Below are 27,392 nucleotides of genomic sequence, written 5' to 3' on the forward strand. Positions count from 1 at the left end.
TAGAACTACTTAAACCTAACTAACCTAAGGACATCACACACATCCACGCCCGAGGCGGGATTCGAACCTGCGACGTAGCGGTCGCGCGATACGAGACTGAAGCGCCTAGAACCGCTCGGCCACACCGGCCGGCAGAAATTTTTGCAAATGTGTTCGTTTATTGTATCATTTTAGTCCCATGAATAATAAATTCTTTGATACATATAAATGTGTTTAGTAAATATATCACTGTTGTGCAACGAATAATAAATTCTTTCATACAGTACCCCCTCAACGAAAGTTTTTCGGACCCTTGTTCATAAGAATTTTTTGTAATATTTTGATGTCAAGGATAAATCCCTTAAGTTTCTGACACATGTTTCTACACACTCCATAGAGATACGCAATTTGTCAGACTGGACATCTTGAGCAAGTCACCTTATATAATTACAGAATGGTTATGATGCAACATTTGCTACCTGAGACAGTATAGACGGAAAACTATTTATCGTTTGAGTACCCAACTTCACAGAAATGGTGTTCACACTGAGCACTGTAAAATTTACATTGTTAGTAGAGTTAGAATCATGACTGGCTGTTAGACGTCCGTACTGGTGCAGCGACTTATGGTTGAAACACAAGCATCAGCGTGCATCACAGTTGCAGACAGTCAACATGGGCCTAAGTGAGTAGAGATTTACTCGTAAAGTCGTTTTATTAAAACAACAGCATTAGTGCTGCTCGTCTTAGCAAGTATCGACGCATTAAAGGAGTGCGGAGAGGTTCGTTTTCCTCACCAGGTTTCAAGAACGTGATTCGGAAGTTGGAATTAACTGGCGATTGGTGAATTGCTCCACGGAGAGACCCATGGCAAATTTTGCCACAAATTGTTGAAGAAGTCACTGTTGCCACGGCTGAGAATGCTGCGATATGCATGCAGTGCACGAGCTGTGTCACGACATGAATTTTCCATGGTCCACCGTTCGAAAAGTTCTGCGAACAGACGTGTAATGGTATCTAAAGTGCGATTCCGGGCTGCTGTGGTTGCAGATGGTCGTCATATTGAGCAACGTTTTTATCAGAACGTAACCATGGTACACAATGAACAAATTTTACACACTCATGTGCAAATTGAAATGTGTTCCTTGCAATGGTTTATTCGTTATCTTTCTTACTCGTGTCCTTAGAAATGTTTTGACAGGGTTTCAATGTACTACTATCACTCTCTTTTCAGGCGGGCCCTCTCAAGAAGCGACAGTTTAATTATATACAGGGTGTTACAAAAAGGTACGGCCAAACTTTCAGGAAACATTCCTCACACACAAAGAAAGAAAATATGGTATGTGGACATGTGTCCGGAAACGCTTAATTTCCATGTTAGAGCTCATTTTAGTTTCGTCAGTATGTACTGTACTTCCTCGATTCACCGCCAGTTGGCCCAACTGAAGGAAGGTAATGTTGACTTCGGTGCTTGTGTTGACATGCGACTCATTGCTCTACAGTACTAGCATCAAGCACATCAAATGGTTCAAATGGCTCTCAGCACTATGGGACTCAACATCTTAGGTCATAAGTCCCCTAGAACTTAGAACTACTTAAACCTAACTAACCTAAGGACATCACACACACCCATGCCCGAGGCAGGATTCGAACCTGCGACCGTAGCAGTCCCGCGGTTCCGGACTGCAGCGCCAGAACCGCACGGCCACCGCGGCCGGCTCAAGCACATCAGTACGTAGCATCAACAGGTTAGTGTTCATCACGAACGTGGTTTTGCAGTCAGTGCAATGTTTACAAATGCGGAGTTGGCATATGCCTATTTGATGTATGGATTAGCACGGGGCAATAGTCGTGGTGCGGTAAGTTTGTATCGAGACAGTTTTCCAGAACGAAGGTGTCCCGACAGGAAGACGTTCGAAGCAATTGATCGGCGTCTTAGGGAGCACGGAACATTCTAGCCTATGACTCGAGACTGGGGAAGACCTAGAACGACGAGGACACTTGCAATGGACGAGGCAATTCTTCGTGCAGTTGACGATAACCCTAATGTCAGTGTCAGTGAAGTTGCTGCTGTACAAGGTAACGTTGACCACGTCACTGTATGGAGAGTGCTACGGGAGAACCAGTTGTTTCCGTACCATGTACAACGTGTGCAGGCACTATCAGCAGCTGATTGGCCTCCACGGGTACACTTCTGCGAATGGTTCATCCAACAATGTGTCAATCCTCATTTCAGTGCAAATGTTCTCTTTACGGATGAGGCTTCATTCCAACGTGATCAAATTGTAAATTTTCACTATCAACATGTGTGGGCTGACGAGAATCCGCACGCAATTGTGCAATCACGTCATCAACACAGATTTTCTGTGAACGTTTGGGCTGGCATTGTTGGTGATGTCTTGATTGGGCCCCATGTTCTTCCACCTACGCTCAATGGAGCACGCTATCATGATTTCATACGGGATACTTTACCTGTGCTGCTAGAACATGTGCCTTTACAAGTACGACACAACATGTGGTTCATGCACGATGGAGCTCCTGCACATTTCAGTCGAAGTGTTCGTACGCTTCTCAACAACAGATTCGGTGACCGATGGATTGGTAGCGGCGGACCAATTCCATGGCCTCCACGTTCTCCTGACCTCAACCCTCTTGACTTTCATTTATGGGGGCATTTGAAAGCTCTTGTCTACGCAATCCCGGTACCAAATGTAGAGACTCTTCGTGCTCGTATTGTGGACGGCTGTGATACAATGCGCCATTCTCCAGGGCTGGATCAGCGCATCAGGGATTCCATGCGACGGAGGGTGGATGCATGTATCCTCGCTAACGGAGGACATTTTGAACATTTCCTGTAACAAAGTGTTTGAAGTCACGCTGGTACGTTCTGTTGCTGTGTGTTTCCATTCCATGATTAATGTGATTTGAACAGAAGTAATAAAATGAGCTCTAACATGGAAAGTAAGCGTTTCCGGACACATGTCCACATAACATATTTTCTTTCTTTGTGTGTGAGCAATGTTTCCTGAAAGTTTGGCCGTACCTTTTTGTAACACTCTGTATTTGTGGGTAACACTAAAAAGTGATGTTAAATGGAACCATCTCATGTGTTATCAGTATAAGGGAAGGCGAGTGGAAGGCTTTAATTTCTGAAAGGGTTCTGGGAAAATGCAAGGCGTCTGTAAAAGAAATCTCAACAAGACGCTACTGAAGCCAAGTCTAGAATATTGTTCTAATGTTTGGAGTCCTTTTCAACGAGGCATGACAACAGGGATTGAATGAAATCAGAGATTCGCTGCTTGCGTCGTAACAGGTCGATATAGTCTACCAGAAAGTGTAAAAGAAATCCTCGGGAAACCACTGTGCTTTCACCGTCGTATATACACTATATCGTAATGACCATGAGAATAAGAGAGATTATACATTACCTAAAGGATCATATAGGCTGACATATGTCCCTCGCTCGGTACACGAATGGAAGAGAATAGAAAATCGTTAATGTTGGTACGATGTACCCTAGGCCAACCAATATACGGTAGCTTGCGGAGTGTACACTACGTCGATGTAGGGGTAGATGAGGGGTAGTATTGGTAACGGCTCAGAGTTTTGCGCCACTAGGATTTTACGACTTTCTCCAGTTCAACAGGAAGCGCGGGTAGCTGAAACAGATGGATCACGCTGACTGCCTTCAGTTCCTGTCAGAAGGTGATTGATACCTTTGCATGCAATAATCTTCAGAAATTCTCGTGTTTGTGTGTCTCGGGTACGAGAGTGCGAATTACTGCTGACGGTGTTTGTATTTGAACGGGTTGCTGTGGATTTATATGCTTAAATAGAAATTTCTCTGCCTCGTGATGACTGGGTGTTGTGTGGTGTCCTTAGGTTAGTTAGGTTTTAGTAGTTCTAAGTTCTAGGGGACTGATGACCATAGATGTTAAGTCCCATAGTGCTCATAGTCATTTGAACCATTAAATAGAAAAGAAAGAAAAAAGGAAATGTACGCATTTCTCCTATGTACGGGCGTTGAACATAACTCCTAAGTTTCTTCTCATCTCCTCCTAATTCTCCCTCTCTTTGTCCATCACCTCCTCCCCATCTCTCTATCCATCTCTTCCTTTCCGCTTTCTATGCCCATTCCCTCCCACCTCTCTTTCCATCTCCACTTCCCCCCTCCCCCTTTATTATTTCTGTATTATATATGTTTAAAAATAGCTATATAAAAATACGGGCGTGTTTGAATGCAATGTTGAACCAAAATTTCGAAGCAATTGGTGAAGATTTTTCAGAGATTTAAGTTTTTGAACAAACGAACATTTACATTATACGAGGGCAGTTCAATAAGTAATGCAACACATTTTTTTTCTGAAACAGGGGTTCTGTTATTCAGCATTGAAATACACCAGGTTATTCCCCAATCTTTTAGCTACACAACACTATTTTTCAACGTAATCTCCATTCAATGCTACGACCTTACGCCACCTTGAAATGAGGGCCTGTATGCCTGCACGGTACCATTCCAATGGTCGATGTCGGAGCCAACGTCGTACTGCATCAATAACTTCTTCATCATCCGCCTAGTGCCTCCCACGGATTGCGTCCTTCATTGGGCCAAACATATGGAAATCCGACGGTGCGAGATCTGGGCTGTAGGGTGCATGAGGAAGAACAGTCCACTGAAGTTTTGTGAGCTCCTCTCGGGTGCGAAGACTTGTGTGAGGTCTTGCGTTGTCATGAAGAAGGAGAAGTTCGTTCAGATTTTTGTGCCTACGAACACGCTGAAGTCGTTTCTTCAATTTCTGAAGAGTAGCACAATACACTTCAGAGTTGATCGTTTGACCATGGGGACATCGAACAGAATAACCCCTTCAGCGTCCCAGAAGACTGTAACCATGACTTTACCGGCTGAGGGTATGGCTTTAAACTTTTTCATGGTAGGGGAGTGGGTGTGGCGCCACTCCATTGATTGCCATTTTGTTTCAGGTTCGAAGTGATGAACCCATGTTTCATCGCCTGTAACAATCTTTGACAAGAAATTGTCACCCTCAGCCACATGACGAGCAAGCAATTCCGCACAGATGGTTCTCCTTTGCTCTTTATGGTGTTCGGTTAGACAACGAGGGACCCAGCGGGAACAAACCTTTGAATATCCCAACTGGTGAACAATTGTGACAGCACTACCAACAGAGATGTCAAGTTGAGCACTGAGTTGTTTGATGGTGATCTGTCGATCATCTCGAACGAGTGTGTTCGCACGCTCCGCCATTTCAGGAGTCAGCTGTGCACGGCCGGCCCGCACGCGGGAGATCAGACAGTCTTGCTTGACCTTGCGGCGATGATGACACACGCTTTGCCCAACGACTCACCGTGCTTTTGTCCACTGCCAGATCACCGTAGACATTCTGCAAGCGCCTATGAATATCTGAGATGCACTGGTTTTCCGCCAAAAGAAACTCGATCACTGCCCGTTGTTTGCAACGCACATCCGTTACAGACGCCATTTTAACAGCTCCGTACAGCGCTGCCACCTGTCGGAAGTCAATGAAACTATACGAGACGAAGCGGGAATGTTTGAAAATATTCCACAAGAAATTTCCGGTTTTTTCAACCAAAATTGGCCGAGAAAAAAAATGTGTTGCATTACTTATTGAACTGCCCTCGTATATATATTGTGGCGCTCTAGTAAACACCTAAAAACACTCTCATATTCAAATGCAACGTTGCGACAAAACTTCAAATGAATCGGTGACGAACTTTCGTAATTTAAGACTTTGAACAATCGAACGTAAGGTTTTTATAAACGATGTATCCCCTTAATTTACATATTTATATACCATTACACGCTTCAGTAGGTGTATAGACACAATGGTGTATTCAAATGCAAAGTTGTATCAAAAATTCAAAGCAATCGGTGAAGAACTTTCGGAGATTACGATTTTGAACACACGAATATTTATGTATTTATACAAACTGTGGGAAAAAGTATGCTTCAGTGAGAGTCAGCAAAGCCATTAAATGGAGAACAAAGAAGTATGTATTTTAGCCCATGCAGAGAAAAATTATTTGATAACTTGGTATCGATATAATGTAAGCTAGCGCCAGCTTCTTGACCTAAGGTGTTTGGTTTTAAGACGGTGTGCAAGCGCGGTACCGACAGTGGGCTTTGCAAGCATCCAGTGGTTATAATTAAAGTGCAGTTACACACGAAAGTACAATCTGGGCTGTAATTATCATATGGCATCGAAATTTCAAAAGTAAGCTAATGCTTTAATGTGGAACCGATTTACATTGGAAAAGAAATTGGTTCCAATTTTTGCCACCAGGTGCAAATCTGGTGCTGTGAATGCAAGAAAAACGTATAGAAATGTTTCCATGTACAATGCATTAGGGTAACGTGGGCAGAATAGTTAAAACAAGTGAGAAAGGCATAATGTTGATACAATGTTTGTTCAATATGGGCAGCAGAGAACGTAAGAAGATACTGCATCCGTAAAACGACGTGATCAACAGCTGCTCGCCACAGTTCCGGTGCAATCTGAGCAACGCGTTCCTGTATACTGACCTTCAGGTCAGATAGAGAACGGACGTGTCCCTGTTAAACACGTTCTTTTAGATTTCCCCAGATCCAAAAGCCACATGGATTCTGATGAGGTGACCTTGCACGCCATGCATTTGGAAAACTTTTGGAGATAGCGTGCTCGTGGAAGGTTGCATTCAGTAGACCTTTTACTGGATGAGTGACATGAGGTGTTGCGCCATCTTCCCTGAACACAGCCATTTTCACACAGTTTCGTTCTCCCAAAGCAAGAATCGCATGCTGTACAGGAAGGTCTCGATAAAGTGCAGGTGTCACGGTACACCTGCCAGGCTCTAAGGGTGTATTCTTTTCAAAGAAGAACGGACCGAGGATAAAGGTGCTTGTGAATCCACACCACACAGTCACATGTGGTGACTGTAATGGCTATTCGTGCAGAACAGGAGGTTAACATTGCTCCAAATTCGGCAGTTGTGTGTATTCACTGCACACTGTTTTGTAAAATGTGCCTTGTCGCTCCATAGAATATTGCCCGGCCACATGTCATCAACTTCGTTACGTGCCAGAAACAGAAGAGCATATTCACAACGTTGCTACTGATCATGAGATTTCAGGAGCAGCCGCGTGGGGTAGCCGCGAGGTCTAGAGGGCGTCTTGTCACAGTTCGCGCGGCTTCCCCTGTCGGGGGTTCGAGTCCTCCCTCGGGCATGGGTGTGTGTGTGTGTGTGTGTGTTGTCCTTAGCGTATGTTAGTTTTAGTTGGATTAAGTAGCGTGTAAACCTAGGGGCCGATGACCTCAGCAGTTTGGTCCCATAGGAACTTACCACAAATTTCCAAAATTTCAGTCGCCACACCGTCTGTATCTTGTAGGCTACTAGTGTGAAATACACCGCAAGATTTTCCGTACTGTCAAACTGTTGCTGCGAAATAAATTGTGAAAATTTATCTTGCTGAATGCGGGCATGGTCGCTTACCACTCCTGGATCCCCGCATCCTTACCATCTCATTATTGTTCCTGAGCAGTTATATTAAAATAAACTATATGCTATTAATGAAATAGAATTAACTTCAAAGCGATATGAAAAGAGTCCAGTAACATATCGTAAGAATTTCAAGCTAGTGTTGCTCTCTTTTCGAAGGACAATTTCTAGAATGTTGCTAATGACGTACCTCCATCGAGCTGATGGCGATTATTGGCCACTATGCAACCTTTGCGCACTTTATCATCCAGGATTTTAAATGTCGCACAAACATCGGTTCGGCACAACGGAAATGTCAAAATGGTTCAAATGGCTCTGAGCACTATGCGACTTAACTTCTGAGGTCATCAGTCGCCTAGAACTTAGAACTAATTAAACCTAACTAACCTAAGGACATCACACACATCCATGCCCGAGGCAGGGTTCGAACCTGCGACCGTAGCGGTCACGCGGTTTCAGACTGAAGCGCCTTTACCCGCACGGCCACACCGGCCGGCCACAACGGAAATGTCCGCTCATGCTCGGATTCCCAAAAAATTCCGAAACAGATTAGCTCCAGTATGGTCAAAAAAACTACTGTCAGTGCAGTAGAACCTCAGATACGATTTTGAACTAGTAGATATACAAGATCCTCCATAAAATACCTTTTTTTAATCGTATGGGGACTTAACTTCTGTATACTGCAAACAGAGTCAGTAACTTTGTGAATAATTTTTTGATATATCACGTGACCTCTCTGTACAAGCTCTGATGAAGTGCTATTACCTTTTGTTTGCTGCAGCTGTCTTCTATTCCAAGTGCAAAACTGATGCCTGGAACAAAAGAAATAAACCATTTAAAAACAGTACTGTGATTAAAACAATTACTTCAGAAAATAACACTAAATTCTGAGCCTGAAATTTAGAATTATAACCCCAGAAACAATATTCTTTTTATATTATGCCTTGCCCATTCCATCCAACTGTACCATGTAAACTCGCTATTAAACGGATTTAAACCAGCTTTATCTTTTGAACCAGTCTTATTGAACCGTTTTAAATCACCAGCTCATCTCCACGCCTACCCATTACATATCCTGCATTAATCATCCCTTGCTACTGAGCCTCGAACGCGAATGGGTTTAGTTACAAAGGAACAGCATGACCGAGGGGGGAATTGAAGTTCCACTTGTTTTAAAACGTTGTTGACTTGGTGTGAATTACCTACGAATGTATCACAGGCTAGTAACACTCTAAAACCAATGGACGCTTTAAAGCTGAACCACCACAAAGGAACGTAAATACAGAAATTTTACTTATCATGCATATAAAGAAAGTAGGAAGAATACATTATTAAATCCGGGGGTGATTTAGGGGTGTACAGGATGTGAAGTTCAGTACGCAGAACTGGCACCTATGGCAGCAAGAATGGCTCTAACCCGAACGGGAATCGACCATATGAGCTTAGATGACAGACAAACCACGATCAGATGTTTTCAGTGGGTGGAAGATCTCGAGCCGGCCGGTGAGGCAGAGCGGTTCTAGGCGCTTCAGTCTTGAACCGCGCGACCACTAGGGTCGCAGGTTCGAATCCTGCCTCGGGCATGGATGTGTGTGATGTCCTTAGGTTAGTTGGGTTTAAGTAGTTCTAAGTTCTAGGGGACTGAGGACCTCAGATGTTAAGTCCCATAGTACTCAGAGTCATTTGAGCCATTCGTTACACAACGATCCACGCTCTGTTAGGCGACCTGTTCTTGAACAGTTCATGTACACTACCTAAACAGCAGCATCCACTTCAGCAACAAGCAGTAGACATGTCTCCCATGGCCGTGCTAGGTGAGGCACTGCCAAACACCTTCTGACTATCCACACGTAACAAACAACTTTACTGATCCCTGGCTAAACAATTCCGAAATACTCCTCGACACAACCTCCGCCCCAAGGGACTCAAAAACTCGCCTCCTCCACCCAGCTGGGATCACCGGCCGACTTTTTATTCTTCCCGAGCTGCTCGCAGCTTCACGACATTCTTTTCACGTGCAGACGTTCCGGCTAAGCAGCCCCCAGATCAAAAAATAGACACTGCGATTCGCCATATCCTGCTGATGCTTATAATACTACCGCAAAGTGCTGCTGCCTGCCGACTTTTTCAGGAGTTTGTCTCCCAAAGGTCTCGCAGTGGGATAATATATTAACAGTTGTGACGATTGATTTTGAAATAATAAACAGTTTGCTTACGTTCTTTCTATTTGCCTCGTTTTCATTTGACTGCCCCCCTATATTTGAGCACCGAGCGAGGTGGCGCGCCGGCCGCTTTGGCGGAGCGGTTCTAGGCACTTCAGTCCGGAACCGCGCTGCTGCTACGGTCGCTGGTTCGAATCCTGCCTCGGGCATGAATATTTCTGATGTCCTTAGGTTGGTTAGGTTTCAGTAGTTCTAAGTCTAGGGGACTGATGACCTCGGATGTGAAGTCCCATAGTGCTCAGAGCCATTTGAACCATTTTTGAAGATCTCGAGAATCTACCGCCCTTGACAACAGTCGTGCACCTCCTATACAGTCACGGATCAAGACAGCACGCACAACATGCAGTCTTGCGTTATCTTATTGAAAACGTCACGGTTACCTCGAAAACAAGGCAAAGCCATCGGTCTTAACACGTCAATGACACAATCTGTCACCCATGACAACAGTCGAACACCTCCTGTATAGTCATGGATCACGACAGCACGCACAACATGCAGTCTTGCGTTATCTTGTTGAAAACGTCACGGATACCTCGCAAATAAGGGAAAGCCATCGGCCTTAACACGTCAATGACCCAACGTAGGTGACGGGCGAACAAGCTGCTGTCCTCTCTGGCAGTAATCGCAGGGTGCCTACGACATCCTACATGGTGCTGAGTACGGCTCTTCTGACCCATGGATTCCACAGTTGCATGATGGTCGTGGGAACACGACCAAAGTGCGCAGCAACATCATGGAATGATAAATTGCAGCCTCCACAGCCCATGATGTTCGTACAGACTGGTGGACGTTTCTGCATCTTGCACTAGAAAAATTACCGTCTTCTCGTAAACAACTAATATTCACATGCGACTGCTAAATGAGAAATCTTTCCTTGTACTCTTATACAGAATGCAGATGGCGTTACTACGTGCTGCTGCGCCTAAACGCTAACCATTTGCTAATCCAAGCACGTATGACATTGCATACCAGTTGAACGTTTGTTTCAAGCCGTCCTCAAGGCCTTTAACGGCCAGCAATGTATAACGTAGAAGTATCACTTCCAATTAAAAAACAGACGCTACCTGTCTGCGGTACGCTGATGTTCAAAAATGGTTCAAATGGCTCTGAGCACTATGGGACTCAACTGCTGTGGTCATTAGTCCCCTAGAACTTAGAACTACTTAAACCTAACTAACCTAAGGACATCACACACATCCATGCCCGAGGCAGGATTCGAACCTGCGACCGTAGCAGTCGCACGGTTCCGGACTGCGCGCCTAGAACCGCGAGACCACCGCGGCCGACTACGCTGATGTCATAAAACTGTAATTCTGGGATGTCACATCGCCTCTTGAAACACAAACCGGCCGTACCAGCTGCTGTCTAGTGGTAGCACCAGCGCTTGGCAGCTACTGCGATCAGCTATGATTGCATCGACCGATAAACTATCGTCAAATGAGTTATAAGTGTGTTTACACAAATTTCGTATATTATTTTATGATAAAAGGCACAAATAATTTAAGAGCTCAGTTACATAAAACTGTATTACAATTACTTTAGCGACAATTCTTTATTTACCGGGTCTAATAATAAACGATATTCAAGTCTCGAAACTACTCTTTGCCATAATAAATGCGAACATTAAACTTCAACATATCCTTTGCGCTCGGTGGACAGACATGGAGATGGCAGGAACTAATTTACGATACTAACGAAACGCATCTGATAGTAGTGAAACGATACACAGGCACCAGTTCTATTTGGGAAATAAAACATGTGTGTGACGAAATGTCTAAGTGGATACCGAATCAGCGCCTCCAGTATCGTAGAATGCCTGTTACACAGCGCTGTTTGTAACAGCAACGGCTCAAACCGCTTTTGCATTCGTACTAGATCATAGAAAGTATCAACTACGTAAAGCAGAAGGCTTTTAGTAGTGACTGTAGTAATTAAGCAATTCACTCAAATTTCTGCCAGTAAGGCCTATGTATCTACTACGAATCGGCGATGTTTCTACAGAAGGAATCAAAAGCTTGTCGTAGGCTGTGGAAATCTCTGAGCTAAACGAAAAAAAAGACAGCAGTAAATAAATTATAATTATAATTTAATTTTGCTATCAATAAATTAGATAAAATATAACTCATTCATACACCCCTCGTGCGCAGCCGTGCCGCTAACAAAGTTTCCTGAGTGAAGCAATTCTAGATATACTTCCAGGTTAAAAGTCACCAGGTACTCAAAAGGTGCAACCATATAACAGTATATAGGGCTTTTTGTTCCTACTGATACAGTAGTTAATCTTCTGAGGAATATTTCCACCGCTTAGTATACAGAGTGTCCCAGAAATGCTATGGCAAACTTCGAGGGGTGGTGAAGTGTCCCTTGAGCGAAACTAGGACGCGATACCAGACCTTTGCATTTCATGAGTAATGCTCCCACTGGCAGAGCTATCCAGGAACGCTGTTCAACAACTCGGTATGGCTTTACATTTTCTGTTGTATCCCACATCGCTACCACTGCGCGTAGTCCACCTCCCTCACGCAGCGGCACATCGGTGTGCCTACAGTGAGGCGGGGCCAAGACTGGCGAAGACTTTGGCGGCTCTCCCCGGGTGCCACAGGTGCCGGCCGCACTATTTCTCCGTGCCTCGTTACGCGCACCAATCGCGCACAACGGTAACTTCACTTCGCTTGCAGTGCCACGAGCGAGGAGCACGTTATCGCCTGCAGCACCGGCCAATCGCGGGGATTCAGCGCTGTAGTCCGCGTGGCTTCGTAGCTTGCATCCCAGCGAGTCAGTGTCAGTTCATCGGCGGAGTTCATATACACGGTTCATCAGGAGTTTAGCACAGTTTATCGTCGGCAGAGCCAAGTGTTTAGAATTGGTCGACGACCAGCAATTTATCATCGGCAGTCAGGAGTCGGTCTTCACCAGTTCTCGGTCAGAGGGCATCAGATACGCAAGCAGGAACTTACGTTAGCAACAGTCGGAAGAAATTTACACTGGCTCAGAATCACCGCCAACAAGTAACAGCGAGGATAGGGACCATCACAAATTGAGCAGCGACGTAGTAACTGACTTTGTCTCTGAACGGCTCTTTACTTCTGGATGTGACAGTTCGTTTACGGACCTTAGTTCCCAGCCTGGACTCATTCACTGCTGTTGTATCTGAACTGCAAGCGCTTATGTCATTTGTGGAATAAATAATTTGCACGTAGCAGTTTTGCAGAACACATGCATCATAACATCTGAAAGGTTTCGTAAGATAACGCTATCTCAAGAGTTTGTTATTTAGTTCGTAACATTTCTTGCTCTATAGATGAACACACTTATTGAATCGAGTCGAACCTTTTATTTTCAATGAGCTTAGAAAAGCAAATCAGCCACGATCAGAGATGTCACTCATGCTCATAAATTTAGGATAACTGCAGACTGTGGTGCCACACAACTTGGCACTACACAAAACTGGCGCTAATAGCATAGGCACATAGGGAACACACACGACACAGAGGTGTAAGTCCACGGTATTGGTGATAAGTTGAGAAAACCGTTCCGAAACACATGTGCTACAAAACGCCACTGTTTCCTGCTTATATGCCCCAACATCAAGATGGGATATGATCACCACGCACACGTACACAGGCCGCACAACTGGTTGGCATACTCTGGGACAGGTGATCGAGCAGCTGCTGGGGTATAGCCTCCCATTCTTGCACCAGTGCCTGTCGGAGCTCCTGAAGTGTCCTAGGTGTTTGAAGACGTCTAGCGATACGTCGACCGAGAGCATCCCAGACGTGCTCGATGGGGTTTAGGTCTGGAGAACAGGCAGGCCACTCCATTCGCCTGATATCTTCTGTTTCAAGGTACTCCTCCACGATGGCAGCTTGGTGGGGCCGTGCGTTATCATCCATCAGGAGGAAGGTGGGACCCACTGCACCTCTGAAAAGGCAGACACACTGGTGCAAAATGACGTCCCGATACACCTTACCTGTTTCAGTTCCCTTGACAAAGACATGCAGGGGTGTACGAGCACCAATCATAATCCCACCCCACACCATCAAACCACGACCTCCATACAGGTCTCTTTCAAGAACATTAAGGGGTTCGTATCTTGTTCCTGGTTCAGGCCAGATGAAAACCCGACGAGAATCACTGTTCAGACTATACCTGGACTAGTTCGTGAACATAACCTGGGACCACTGTTACAGTGACCACGTACTGTGTTCTTGACATCATGCTTTACGGGCTCTCCTGTGACCAGGGGTCAGTGGAATGCACCTTGCAGGTCTCCGGGTGAATAAACCATGTCCGTTCAGTCGTCTGTAGACCGTGTGTCTGGAGACAGCTGCTCCAGTGGCTGCGGTAAGGTCCGAGCAAGGCTACCTGCAGTACTCCGTGGACGTCTGCGAGCACTGATGGTGAGATATCGGTCTTCTTGTGGTGTTGTACACTGTGGACGTCCCGTACAGTAGCGCCTGGACACGTTTCCTGTCTCCTGCAATCGTTGCCATAATCTTGAGATCACACTTTGTGATACACGTAGGGCCCGTGCTACTACCTGCTGTGTTTGAACAGCCTCCAGTCGCCCTAGTATTCTACCCGTCATAACGTCATCAATATGTGTTGTTTGAGATATTTTCAACACACAGTCACCATTAGCGCGTCTAAAAACGTCTGCACACTTACTCGCTGCACCGTACTCTGACATGCACCAACACACCTCTGCGTATGTGGACTGCTGCCAGCGCTACCGTGCGACAACCGCAGGTCAAATTCACTGGTCATACACCGAGGTGATTTAAACCCGCAAACCGCCCACCAGAGCGTTTTTTCACCATGTATCAGCGTTATACTTAATTTATGAGCATGAGTGTATTTTTGATAATACACATTAATGCGACCACTGCCTGTGTTCGACGTCAATGTGCAATTACCACTCACGGACGGCAAGTGGCAGCACTAGCAGAGGAGTGCATATGAAGAAGCATGTCGTGGGCTTGGAGGCGGGAGGGAGGGGGACGCGGAAAACAGTGCAATCACTGTGGTAATGCGGAAAGGGAGTGATTTATCTTACATCAAAAACGGCATGATCGTTGGCTTTCGGACAAAGGGTGGAGGCACTTCCGAAACGCCTAAGCTTGTAAACTGTTCTTCTGCCGCCGTGATTAAAGCACATATTGCGTGGCAAAACTGCACTATCCGAAACCGGCGCAGGAGCAACTGCGGTGGACCATGAGCCTTAGAAGACAGGATGACCGACGGCTGTGGAGATGTGTACGGGCAGACAGACGTGCAACTCTAGATCAGCTAACTACACAGATGAACCAACTGGCTGTCAACTGTGTCTCCTCGACGACTGATTAGCCAATGTTGCATCGACTTGTTGTAGAATCATGGAACAAATTTTATGTTCAGACACAATAAGATTTCTAGACCCTGAGAAACTCATCTGCAGAAACCAGCACGGTTTTAGGAAACAGCGGTCATGCGAGACACAGCTGGCCCTCTTTGTGCATGATATACAACAGCCTATAGATACCGGCTCCCAGGTTGATGCCATATTCCTCGACTTTCCAAAGGCGTTCGACTCAGTTCCGCACTGTCGCTTGCTTCAAAAAGTGCGCCCTTACGGTCTATCCGATGACATATGCGCTTGGATAGAAAGTTTTCTCACAGACCTGGAGCAGTATGTCGTCCTGAACGGTGTATCTTCAACAGAAACAAGTGTAACTTCAGATGTACCCCAGGGCAGCGTAATAGGTCCGCTGCTTTTTACGATTTACATAAACGATCTGGTTGATGGTACTGACAGCGCCATTAGACTGGTTGCCGATGATACTGTAGTCTACAGGAAAGCAGTATCACACGAAAGTTGTGAACAAATCAATGAGGATTTGCAGAAAATAAAGGCTTGGTGTAATGACTGGCAGTTATCTCTCAATATTAGTAAGTGTAATCTATTGCGTATATTAGGGCGAAAATCCTCATTAATGTACGAGTACAAAATAAATACCCAGTCTTTAGAAGCGGTAACATCCGTCAAGTATCTGGGTGTGACTATCCCAGATGATAAAATGGAATGATCAGATTACACAAGTAGCGATTACGGCGAACTCTAGATTGCAGTTTATTGGTAGAATCCTGAAGCGATGCTGTCCTTCAACAAAGGAAATAGCTCAAAATACGTTAGTTCGTCCAGTCTTAGAGCACTGTTCGTCTGTATGGGACCCTTACCGTTTGGGTCTGATTGAAGAGACTGAGAAGGTCCAAAGAAGAGCGGCGAGATTCGTGACTGGTACATTTATCCATCGCAAGAGCGTTACAAATCTCATAGAAATTTGAAGTGGGACACAGCTGCAGATAGACGGCGCGCTAAACGGAAGGGGCTGCTCACTAAATTCTGAAATCACCGAGGATGTGGAGCATATATTATTACCACCAACTTTCAGAATTTCAGATCGTACAATGACCACCATAGGGGAGGGGGGAATGACTTTGGCGCGGATTGTGCGCTCCGCCACACACTGCTTGGTGGCTAGCGGAGTATATATGTAGATGTAGATGTGGGCCGCTGCAGCAGGTGCTGAGTTCATGTACCCATGCTAACTGCTGTTCATGGGCGACGAAGACTGGAATTTGCACGCCAGTAACACAAGTGGACGTCCACTGAGTGGCGACTGGTCGCCGTTGCAGATGAATCATGCTGTTGTCCGTCGGCGTTTACGGCGTAAAACATGTAAAAGCAAACACCCGGCAAGCGTTGTGGTCTGAGGAATGTTTTCGTGACATTCCTTGAGTGATCTCGTCATTTTGGAAGGCACAATAGATCAACACAATTATGCATCTACCCTAGGGACCATGTCCATCCCTATATGGAATTCCTTTTTCATGGCACGATGACATCTACCATCAGGTCAATGCAACGTGCCACACAGCTCGCAGTGTACGTGTGTGGCTGGAAGATTACTAGGACGAGTTCACTGTACTCGCCTGACCACAAAAGTCCCCGGCTGTACGCGTCATCGATCCTCAACCTCGAAACGTAGCACAGCTGACCACGACGCTGGAGCCGGCACGGCTCCACATCCCTGTGGGTACCTTCAAGAACCGCATTCACTCTCTTCCCGCACTTTTCGCAGTGTTCCGCGCTGCAAAAGTTGGTTATTGAGTCTTTTGACAGGTGGTCACATAAATGTAACTGGACGTTGTAGTATTGGAGAAAAGTAAAGTGGAAAACGCGAATTTTAAGAATTTAGATATTAGATTGGTCAGATGTGCTACAGGTTTAAAAGGGGTTGTGTTCAATGTTTATAAAACTTTGTGTTATATCGGAGCCACGGTAGCTCCTGAGGGCTGGCAACCCATATTACACCACAGAGGACGAGGTTGTCTGTTCCCAAAGCGTACCAAAAGCACCATGGTAAACACCGGCTATTTACATACAAGGTAATGGAAACAGACATTCCGAGTAGTACTTCCTGCAGGGGGAGCTCGAGTCACGGCCTGCAGGAAGTATCACTACGCCAAAAACCGACTGGCTGGAGACAGTTATTTAGGGGCTACAACCAGCCCTGAAGTTCAGTTCACGCCGGATGCCGACCTCGTGTACTGCGACCGTTGAAGATTACGTCTTCGTCTCTGAATTGGACTGTTACTAGTGTGTGTGTGTGTGTGTGTGTGTGTGTGTGTGTGTGTTACCACGAACCTTTTTGGAAAATTAGAAGTGAACTTTTGTTTGCCTCAATTAGGAGACTTTCACTGACATCGTTATTGTTACCTTTCGTTTGTTGTTCAGTCATCAACCTTGTGAACTTACATCAATAAAAGTTGTGTTAGGTGAAAAATTGCGAATTGTCAGTCACAACACTTCGGTAGTCTTCATCTTCGACTGAGCATTCACTAAATGTAAAAGATAAAGGATAAGTTTGTGGCGCAAGCCTGTGACTGCAGCCAGAGTGACTCCTTTGTACTCGCTGCGGCGCTAGGAGGAGGAGGGTGGCGAGCCCCTCACCCTGTCCCGCTTTTAGCCCCGGGAAAGATACCCCGCACTCATTTGAGAGCAGGTTGGTTGGTTGGTTGGTTGGTTAGTTGGTTGATTGGTTGGTTTGGGGGAGCGGACCAAAGAGCGAGGTCTTCAGTTCCATCGGATTAGGGAAGGATGGAGAAGGAAGTCTGCCGTGCCCTTTGAAAGGAACCATCTCGGCATTTGCCTGAAGCGATTTACGAAAATTAGGGAAAACTCAAATCAGGATGGCCAGACGCGGGTTTGAACCGTTGTTCTCCCGAATGCGAGCCTTGTGTGCTCACCACTGGGCCACCTCGCTCGGTTTGAGAGCAGTCACAGTCAATCTGGGACCGTCCCGGACGAGAAAAAATCCCCGCCCCTATCTGGGGTTGAAGCAAATCCCCTATGACGTAATACACAGACACACGCATTATATGAAAAGGAAAACAAAGACTTAATACAGGCTGACGTAAGAAAATAAGAAAACGACTGTTAGTTTACAGTATATAAGCTGAGGGGTACAAGAGAAAAATTTAAAGCCACATAAGAAAACCACGAGCTTTTTCTTTTAAGGGTCAATAAATGCCTGTACTTAATTTCTCACGGCACTGAAGTTTCATGCGCAAATAATTCGCTGTTTTACAGAATTTACACGCTCTTCTGTGTAACTAAACCTGCAATTTTAGCAGCAATGTTTGAATTAAAATTACTTAAAAATTTGTAAACATTCACAAAGAAGAAACAAGAGAAGCGCGAAACAGAAGGTACGTTTCGAAAAAATACACCAACTCGTGTATCCGGTTAATGTGAACATACATACTATAAAAACCAACCAAACTTCAGTTTCACGTCAGTTTATTTTCCAGCTGCAGTCGTAAATCTGTTCTGGCCAGAACAAGAAAATACTTCGTGAAAATCCGCGCCTTCAGATAACTTCCCGCGTAAGACAGCATCCAACGTTACAGATAACTACGAGAGAAGCAGATAAGAATTTGTTGACGCCGACCTAACTTGCGCCAGCGCCGTAACCGTTCCTTCTCGTTGCACAGAGAAAGTAGTTTCGCCCCGGCTTTCTGAAAATCTTGTTCTTGTTCAGACATCCCCTACAACCACTATGAAAAGCCTGCAGTACAAGGTCATGGAATACACCCTGTTTATCTTCTGCAAAGACACCTGCGTAAGAAAATAACCACAAGTTGATGCCCCTCTTTTTCTGTTTTTGACTAGAAGAGATTAACAGTATCAGGGCATATCTAGCCGTCCCAAAGGCTAACTCCAGTAACTGAAAGACACCAGCAACGCCTGTCTGACAGTGATCACGTGTAGGGGTGCTGTGCTACAGCCATACAGCACGACTCTTACGGCGTACTTTCCAAGAACAATTACAGCTGCTTTCTCAATTACTGGGCGCAGCACGAGCTCTGAGACATTTTTTCCCTGTTCTAATCGGTCACTTAAAATACTGTCGCATACTGGTGTCGTGTAACAGAATCTATGGAAAATTAGGTTCAGCTAAAAAGAGCATCCATTGCACAACCACAAATGGTTAAGATTAAATGCCAACTATGGAGCTTCCTCCTCGAGCATCCTGCAATACGTTACGTGTATCTTTCTCTTACTATACGAGTTTTGGTGATAAACTGGCATTCGTTTCCCCTCTGGTCGCTGGGCGGCGTTCTTACCCTCCGTCTTCCTTTCTGAAATATGTGGATGTGGTGCTTCGAACATATCCGAAATAACAGACACCATATCCTAAGTATATCGTTCTGGCAATACCGGCCATGGCCTTCTACTGTGCGGATGCACACATATTACCCGAACTCTTACGGGGCTTGGTAAGAATGTCTTCCACGAGTAATGACTGTGTTGGGTAGGGACACTACGAGTGTAGTGTGTGGACATATAAGTTGAGAATGTGGGTCTCGCGGGAGGCGTTGGCGAGAAAGTCCCTGTAGTCGCACTAGCCTCTGTGCCCTCGGATAGAGCGTCTGCTATGCAAGCAGGAGATCCCGGGTTCAAGTCCCGGTTGGGACACACATTTTCACCTGTCCCCGTTGATATATATCAACGCCCGTCAGCAGCTGAGGGTATTAATATATAATTCTAATTCCTGTTTGAAATGTTTGCGAGACGGGCGAGTGGTGGAATGGACAGTCAGCAGGGCCGGCCGAAGTGGCCGCGCGGTTCTGGCGCTGCAGTCTGGAACCGCGAGACCGCTACGGTCGCAGGTTCGAATCCTGCCTCGGGCATGGATGTGTGTGATGTCCTTAGGTTAGTTAGGTTTAACTAGTTCTAAGTTCTAGGGGACTAATGACCTCAGCAGTTGAGTCCCATGGTGCTCAGAGCCAGCCAGTCAGCAGGGGACGACGAGGAAACTTGTGTTGTCACGCACCGTGGTCGGTGTCTTGACCGATTCGCCCTGAGGAAATTCTTGCAACGGGAACGACTTTGATTATCATTAGCTGATTCTGGTGCTCTAACGGGACACCGCGTTGTGTGATCTACTTTGGTGGCGTTACAAAGCTCTGGTGTTACCGCCCTGCCCTTTATGATTCTTCCCTGAGTGGTGATTCTGTGTTTTCCAGGAAGTTTGGATCTGACCTAGTGTGATCTGTATCGCTTACACAACATGTTTGAGTCTGCCAACCTCTGTTCGCTGAGCGCCCTGTGTTGCTTTCCCGAGAAGTAACTTAGCTGCGATCTCTGGATGTGAAGATTGTGGTAATAGTTTTTTATTGTTTGGTTTAAATGTGTTCTTCTTGCCAAATGATGCCTAACATTATTATTGTCATTATCTGTGGAAGCGGGGGGAGGGGGGGGGGATGTCCGCAGCTCGTGGTCGTGCGGTAGCGTTCTCGCTTCCCGCGCCCGGGTTCCCGGGTTCGATTCCCGGCGGGGTCAGGGATTTTCTCTGCCTCGTGATGACTGGGTGTTGTGTGATGTCCTTAGGTTAGTTAGGTTTAAGTAGTTCTAAGTTCTAGCGGACTGATGACCATAGATGTTAAGTCCCATAGTGCTCAGAGCCATTTTTTTTGGGGGGGGGGGGGGGGGGATGTGACGGCAGTCGCAGATACTACTGGTTCTGTCATGAACATTTATGATTGATGTACTCTATTAATAGTTTTAGATTCTGATCTGGCCTGATCTATTGGTATACTGCGTGCGCTGCCATAGAACTGTGAAATTTTCTGTGCTGGGACACTCCAGTTTTCTTACCTGTTTCTTGGAGCCTGATTGGGTCCGCGGGCCGCCTTGTACTGGTATCTGATTGTTATGCTATTAATGGAACCAGCATTTCAACCCGGAAGGGGAGTTCAGATGGTTGTTTAAAAACTACTTCAGGCAAGTTTTAGTTTGGTTATGTTCATAAGCTAATTTTTGGTCCATGCCAATGCTTAAACTGCACTATTCTTGAAATTCTGTGTTTAATCCGTTAATAGGCGTTTGCCGGGGTGGTTGTACGTTATTCTGGATTGTTTGTTTAGCTACCTATTTGCTGAAAGTGTGTTATCGTACTAATTGACTTGCTGGTGTTCCTATGCATCTTCGTCTTGCACGATGCTTATTTACGAGCGGAATTCTGTTGTCCTATGAGTTTCTGTAGTCTACGCGTGCAACTGGCCCGGCCTGTCGAGGGTGAGCGTACCGGCGGCACGATATTGCTGGCCGGAATTTGGGATTCGCCGCTGCCGTTACCCTGTGTGAAGCACCACTACACACGGTGACTGCTGATCCCGTTGTTTCTTCTTTGGTTCGTGTGGGCCTAAATCCTTTCTGAGTTTGTGTATTTTTGTCTTTTGGCTTGAATTTTTTTGGCGTCTTGCCCTTTCTGTATTAAGTTTTCCCTAGTCAGCCGAGCCATTTGCTGGCCCTTGAGTCACTTAAATTTCTCAGCTCTCTCAAAACAACGTGTTGATTTGTAGATTAAAACCATTCACTCACCTTGGGACATTTAAATCTGTTTAAACGTTTTTACCAGTTATTAAATTTCTGCTAAACGTTTTTACCAGTTATTAAATTTCTGCTAGTCGTTGCTACAGTTGACCTTCAAAATTTTGGTCTGTAATTAAAGCCATTCTGTTAGCTTCGGACATTTAAAGGAGAACAACCAGCAAAGACAATTTATTACCACTCACCATGCTACGCTGATGATTATGTACACTAACCCACGACATTACTCAAATTCAGTGGGTGCTCCTAACACCAGATAGTATAGTGCCACGATTATTGATACTGTGAAATGTCAGGAAGACATCTAAGAATGGCGAGCAGATGAAGGGGCGCAGAGAATAAGTTCCTCGGCATTCACGTAATCATAAATGTAGCAGTACCATAAACATATTTTATTCAGCAACTACCCATAAACCCATTGAAGGCAACGCCTCGATGTTCCACTACTGGCCATTAAAATTGCTATACCAAGAAGAAATACAGATGATAAACGGGTATTCATTGGACAAATATATTATACTAGAACTGACATGTGATTACATTTTCACGCAATTTGGGTGCATAGATCCTGATAAATCAGTACCCAGAACACCTCTGGCCGTAATAACTGCCTTGATACGCCTGGGCATTGAGTCAAACAGAGCTTGGATGGCGTGTATAGGTACAGCTGCCCCAGCAGCTTCAACACGATACCACAGCTCATAAAGAGTAGAGACTGGCGTATTGTGACGAGCCTGTTGCTCGGCCACCATTGGCCAGACGTTTTCTATTGGTGAGAGATCTGGAGAATGTGCTGGCCAGGGCAGCAGTCGAACATTTTCTGTATCCAGAAAGGCCCGTACAGGACCTGCAACATGCGGTCGTGCATTATCCTGCTGAAATGTAGGGTTTCGCAGGGATCGAATGAAGGGTAGAGCCACGGGTCGTAAGACATCTGAAATGTAACGTCCACTGTTCAAAGTGCCGTCAATGCGACAAGAGGTGCCCGAGACGTGTAACCAGTGGCACCCCATACCATCACGTCGGGTGATACGCCAGTATGGCGATGACGAATACACGCTCCCAATGTGCGTTCACCGCAATGTCGCCAAACACGGATGCGACCATCATGATGCTGTAAACAGAACCTTGATTCATCCGAAAAAATGACGTTTTGCCATTCGTGCACCCAGGTTCGTCGTTGAGTACACCATCGCAGACGGTCATGTCTGTGATGCAGCGCCAAGGGTAACCGCAGCCATGGTCTCCGAGCTGATAGTCATGCTGCTGCAAACGTCGTCGAACTGTTCGTGCAGATGGTTGTTGTCTTGCAAACGTCCCCATGTGTTGACTCAGGGGTCGAGACGAGGCTGCACGATCCGTTACAGCCATGCGGATAAGATGCCTGTCATCTCGACTGCTAGTGATACGAGGTCGTTGGGATCCAGCACGGCGTCCGTATTACCCTCCTGAACCCACCAATTCCATATTCTGCTAACAGTCATTGGATCTCGACCAACGCGAGCAGAAATGTCGCGATACGATAAACCGCAATCGCGATAGGCTACAATCCGACCTTTATCAAAGTCGGAAACGTGATAGTACGCATTTCTCCTCCTTACACGAGGCATCACAACAACGTTTCACCTGGCAACGCCGGTCACCTGCTGTTTGTGTATGAGAAATCGGTTGGAAACTTTTCTCATGTCAGCACGTTGTCGGTGTCGCCACCGGCGCCAACCTTATTTGAATGCTCTGAAAAGCTAATCATTTGCATATCACAGCATCTTCTTCCTGCCGGTTAAATTTCACGTCTGTAGCACGTCATCTTTGTGGTGTAACAGTTTTAATGGCCAGTAGTGTAGCTCTCGACACAGCAGTTGAAGACTGTTACGCCAGAGCAGGCAGTATTTTTACTTGATCAGTCAGGTTCTGTTACAATAAGGCGCATTTCTAGACACACAGAGGGGCCATGACAGCGCAGCACGAGGTAACCAGCGCTTCACTGAGCTTAGCTGAGCTGGTGGCTTTCATGCTGCCTCCCCAGCAAGGTGTGAGGAAGATTCTGATGCAAAACAATTAAGTGTCAGACAAACACACAGCCATACCAGTTATTGCGTGTAGCTCATATGGTGTAACAACGTTAAACTGGAAACAATGAGGAAACATAAAAACAATTGCTTTCCGGCCGGAGTGGCCGAGCGGTTCTAGGCGCTACAGTCTGGAACCGCGCGACCGCTACGGTTGCAGATTCGAATCCTGCCTCGGGCATGGACGTGTGTGATGTCCTTAGGGTTAGCTAAGCTTAAGTAGTTGTAAATTCTAGGGGACCTCAGAAGTTAAGTCCCATACTGCTCAGAGCCATTTGAACCAAAAACAATTGCAGTCTAGGTGTGAAACATTGAGGGGAAAAAAGTTGCTGTCTAGGTGTTTGTCCAGCGCAGCAGTGACATTTCTCAAACACAAATGGAGCGTCATCTTGCATTCTGCTGCCATCTTGCACTATGGACTTCGTGCTTGACTGTTATCCACAGCAGATTACATGCTTTCGTTAAAAGTTTGCATAACATAATATGAACAATCTTTATATTAAAATGGCGAAAAACTTCAATACTGCAATAGCCTCCTCAGTGAACCACGCATACTAGCTACGTTAACAAGAAATTTCTGTAACATTGTTTTAGCAGTTTGTGCTTGATTGACAAACAGACACACGAATACATAAGCTCACCAGACTAAATATTAGTCACCCATTTAAAACTGTACATTGGTCAATTTGGAAAGTTGATGTAAATCATGTCGGTGGAGAGATGTGAGAGATTTGTATGAAATCAGCACAGTAAATTAGATAGACGTGTATCACAACAAAATGGAAGAAATAAGCAACCATGTCTGAATGTGCTCATGATGACATCACTCGCAGCCACGTAACGCGATGTAAGAACAATGTTCCTAAAAAGTCTCTGAACGGCGGGGACTAACTGCTGCTGTCAGTGAATGTAGACTCATCTTAACCAGTATCCGAGCGAATATTGCGAAGGGAACTTTACGCAACTGACATTTGATTCCACGTACCTCACAAAAGGCCACTGCTCCCAGAGGAACATAAAGCTGCACGTCTTCAGTGAGCCAATCAATACAGAAACTTGGGAGTGGCTGTCTGAAGGAGTAGAGTGCGCATCGATGAGTTGCGGTTTTGACTCATCTGAAATGATACAAGTGCACTCGACGACCCAGTGAGTGGAGTGTTTGGAGAATGTAGTTCAGACTGGGGTGAGTCAGTGGTGTTTTCAGGGTATTTCTCGTAGCATGATTTGAGCACACTCATTCTGGTCACATGAAACAGGATCCTTCGTTCAACATTTTCGCTGACCAAGTGTTGCTTGTTCTTCTACATCGGGGTGCTGCGGACCCTCCCGTCTTCCCAAGTGACAACACCAATGTTCATTGGGCTGCATGCATATTTTATCGTTTAACGAACACTAAGGCACCCTACCGCACGTCGATTGGCCAGCTAAATCGCTCGATGTTGATTCCCATAGACTGCACTGTAGTTCCTTCTCTAGATTGTCGCACAGATGGCAACATGGTAGATATCGAAATAGATGACAGAGGGATAAAAAAACAATTACAATCGCTCGAAAGAGGAAAAGCCGCTGGACCTGATGGGATACCAGTTCGATTTTACACAGAGTAAGCGAAGGAACTTGCCCCCCATCTTGCAGCGGTGTACCGTAGGTCTCTAGAAGAGCGTAGCGTTCCAAAAGATTGGAAAAGGGCACAGGTCATCCCCGTTTTCAAGAAGGGACGTCGAACAGATGTGCAGAACTATAGACCTATACCTCTAACGTCGATCAGTTGTAGAATTTTGGAACACGTATTATGTTCGAATATAATGACTTTTCCGGAGACTAGAAATCTACACTGTAGGAATCAGCATGAATTTCGAAAAAGATCGTGTGAAACCCAGCACGCGCTATTCGTCCACGAGACTCAGAGGGCCATAGACACGGGTTCCCAGGTAGATGCCGTGTTTCTTGACTTCCGCAAGGCGTTCGACACAGTTCCCCACAGTCGTTTAATGAACAAAGGAAGAGCATATGGACTATCAGACCAATTGTGTGATTGGATTGAAGAGTTCCTAGATAACAGAACGCAGCATGTCAGTGGAGAGAAGTCTTCCAAAGTAAGAGAGATTTCAGGTGTGCCGCTGGGGAGTGTCGTAGGAGCGCTGCTATTCACAAAATATATAAATGACCTTGTGGATAACATCGGAAGTTCACTGAGGCTTTATACGGATGATGCTGTAGTATATCGAGAGGTTGTAACAGTGGAAAATTGTACTGAAGTGCAGGAGGATCCGCAACGAATTGACGCATGGTGCAGGGAATGGCAATTGAATCTCAATGTAGACAAGTGTAATGTGCTGAGAATTCATAGAAAGAAAGATCCTTTAACATTTAGCAACAATATAGCAGGTCAGCAACTAGAAGCAGTTAATTCCATAAATTATCTGGGAGTAGGCATTAGCAATGATTTATAATGGAATGATCATATAAAATTAATCGTCGGTAAAGCTGATGCCAGACTAAGATTCAATGCAAGAATCCTAAGGAAATGCAATCCGAAAACAAAGGAAGTAGGTTACAGTACACTTGTTCGCCCACTGCTTAAATACTGCTCACCGGTGTGGGATCCGTACCAGATGGGGTTGATGGAGGAGATACAAAAGATCCAATGGAGAGCCGCGCACTTCGCTACAGGATCATTTAGTAATCGCGAAAGCGTTGCGGAAATGATAGATAAACTCCAGTGGAAGACTCTGCAAGAGAGACGCTCAGTAGCTCGGTAAGTGGATTTTGTTGAAGTTTAGAGAACATATTGAAAGGGTACAGTACCGCCTGACATTGAAAATAGGTACAACATACTTCATTATTTTTGTCAGAACAACACATTTTTTTTGTAAAATAACTCAATTTCAATTAATACAGCGAAGCCGGATACCAGTGTGGGAAAGAATGACAATTTATTTATTTAATTGATCACATGTGCACTCCCACAAAGTAAATCCCTACACCCAGTTTGGTGATATCTGTGAAATGAATGAATGTATGGTCGTCTGCTAACCGCAGATAGTGAATGTGAATATATGATCATCTTTGAGTCGATCCTTTGGCCACCTTTGTTAGGACCAAAGAGATGAAATTTACCAGAGCTTTGAGCGCCTGAAATGTGGCTGACCAATACGGTGGCAAGGTGCTTCCCCCACCTCGACAGAGGTGCGAGATGACCTACAGAACGGCCATATTTCAGCACTCTGCCGCTGGATCTTGTGCTGTTAAGACCTGTTTTAGTTGTGCTCCGTAATGATGAAAGAGTGGAGACAGGGTATGCATGTGGAATATTTAAGAGTAGTTTGAAATAATAATTTCTCTATCTCAGGAACTTTTGTGGGGAGAATTAAATGTCAGGCAGGTAATATTAATGGGATTGTAGTAATCTTCGGAAGTGACCAACAGTCACAATGAAACCACGTGTAGCAATAAGTTGAAATACTTCCGTGTGCTTAAGTTAAGCTGAATTACTAGCGTGTGTACAATAAGTTGAAATATTTAAGAAATAGCGTGTGTATCATAAGTTGAAATATTTAAGAAATGGCGTGTGCAGGACTTGAAATTAGAGACGAGTACTTCCACGTGGTGAGTACTGTGTGAGTCTCAAACTGTGTATGAGACAAAAGACAAAGAGAAGTACTCGTCCAT

The 27,392-nt window shown here is 45.4% G+C and overlaps 1 protein-coding gene across 4 annotated transcripts in view; it reads right to left on the reverse strand.

The window, feature by feature from the left end:
- LOC126234421 (probable inactive tRNA-specific adenosine deaminase-like protein 3) overlaps positions 1 to 27,392 on the reverse strand; it is a 612,850-nt gene that overhangs the window by 64,836 nt on the left and 520,622 nt on the right. For all 4 annotated transcript variants that reach the window (XR_007544722.1, XM_049943111.1, XM_049943113.1 and 1 more), the window contains exon 5: positions 8,257 to 8,303. The gene's annotated coding sequence lies outside the window, so the exon portion shown is untranslated. The remainder of the gene's footprint in view (positions 1 to 8,256; positions 8,304 to 27,392) is intronic.

The sequence above is a fragment of the Schistocerca nitens genome, chromosome 2 (genome assembly GCF_023898315.1).
Source record: "Schistocerca nitens isolate TAMUIC-IGC-003100 chromosome 2, iqSchNite1.1, whole genome shotgun sequence".
Classification (NCBI taxonomy): Eukaryota; Metazoa; Arthropoda; class Insecta; order Orthoptera; family Acrididae; genus Schistocerca; species Schistocerca nitens.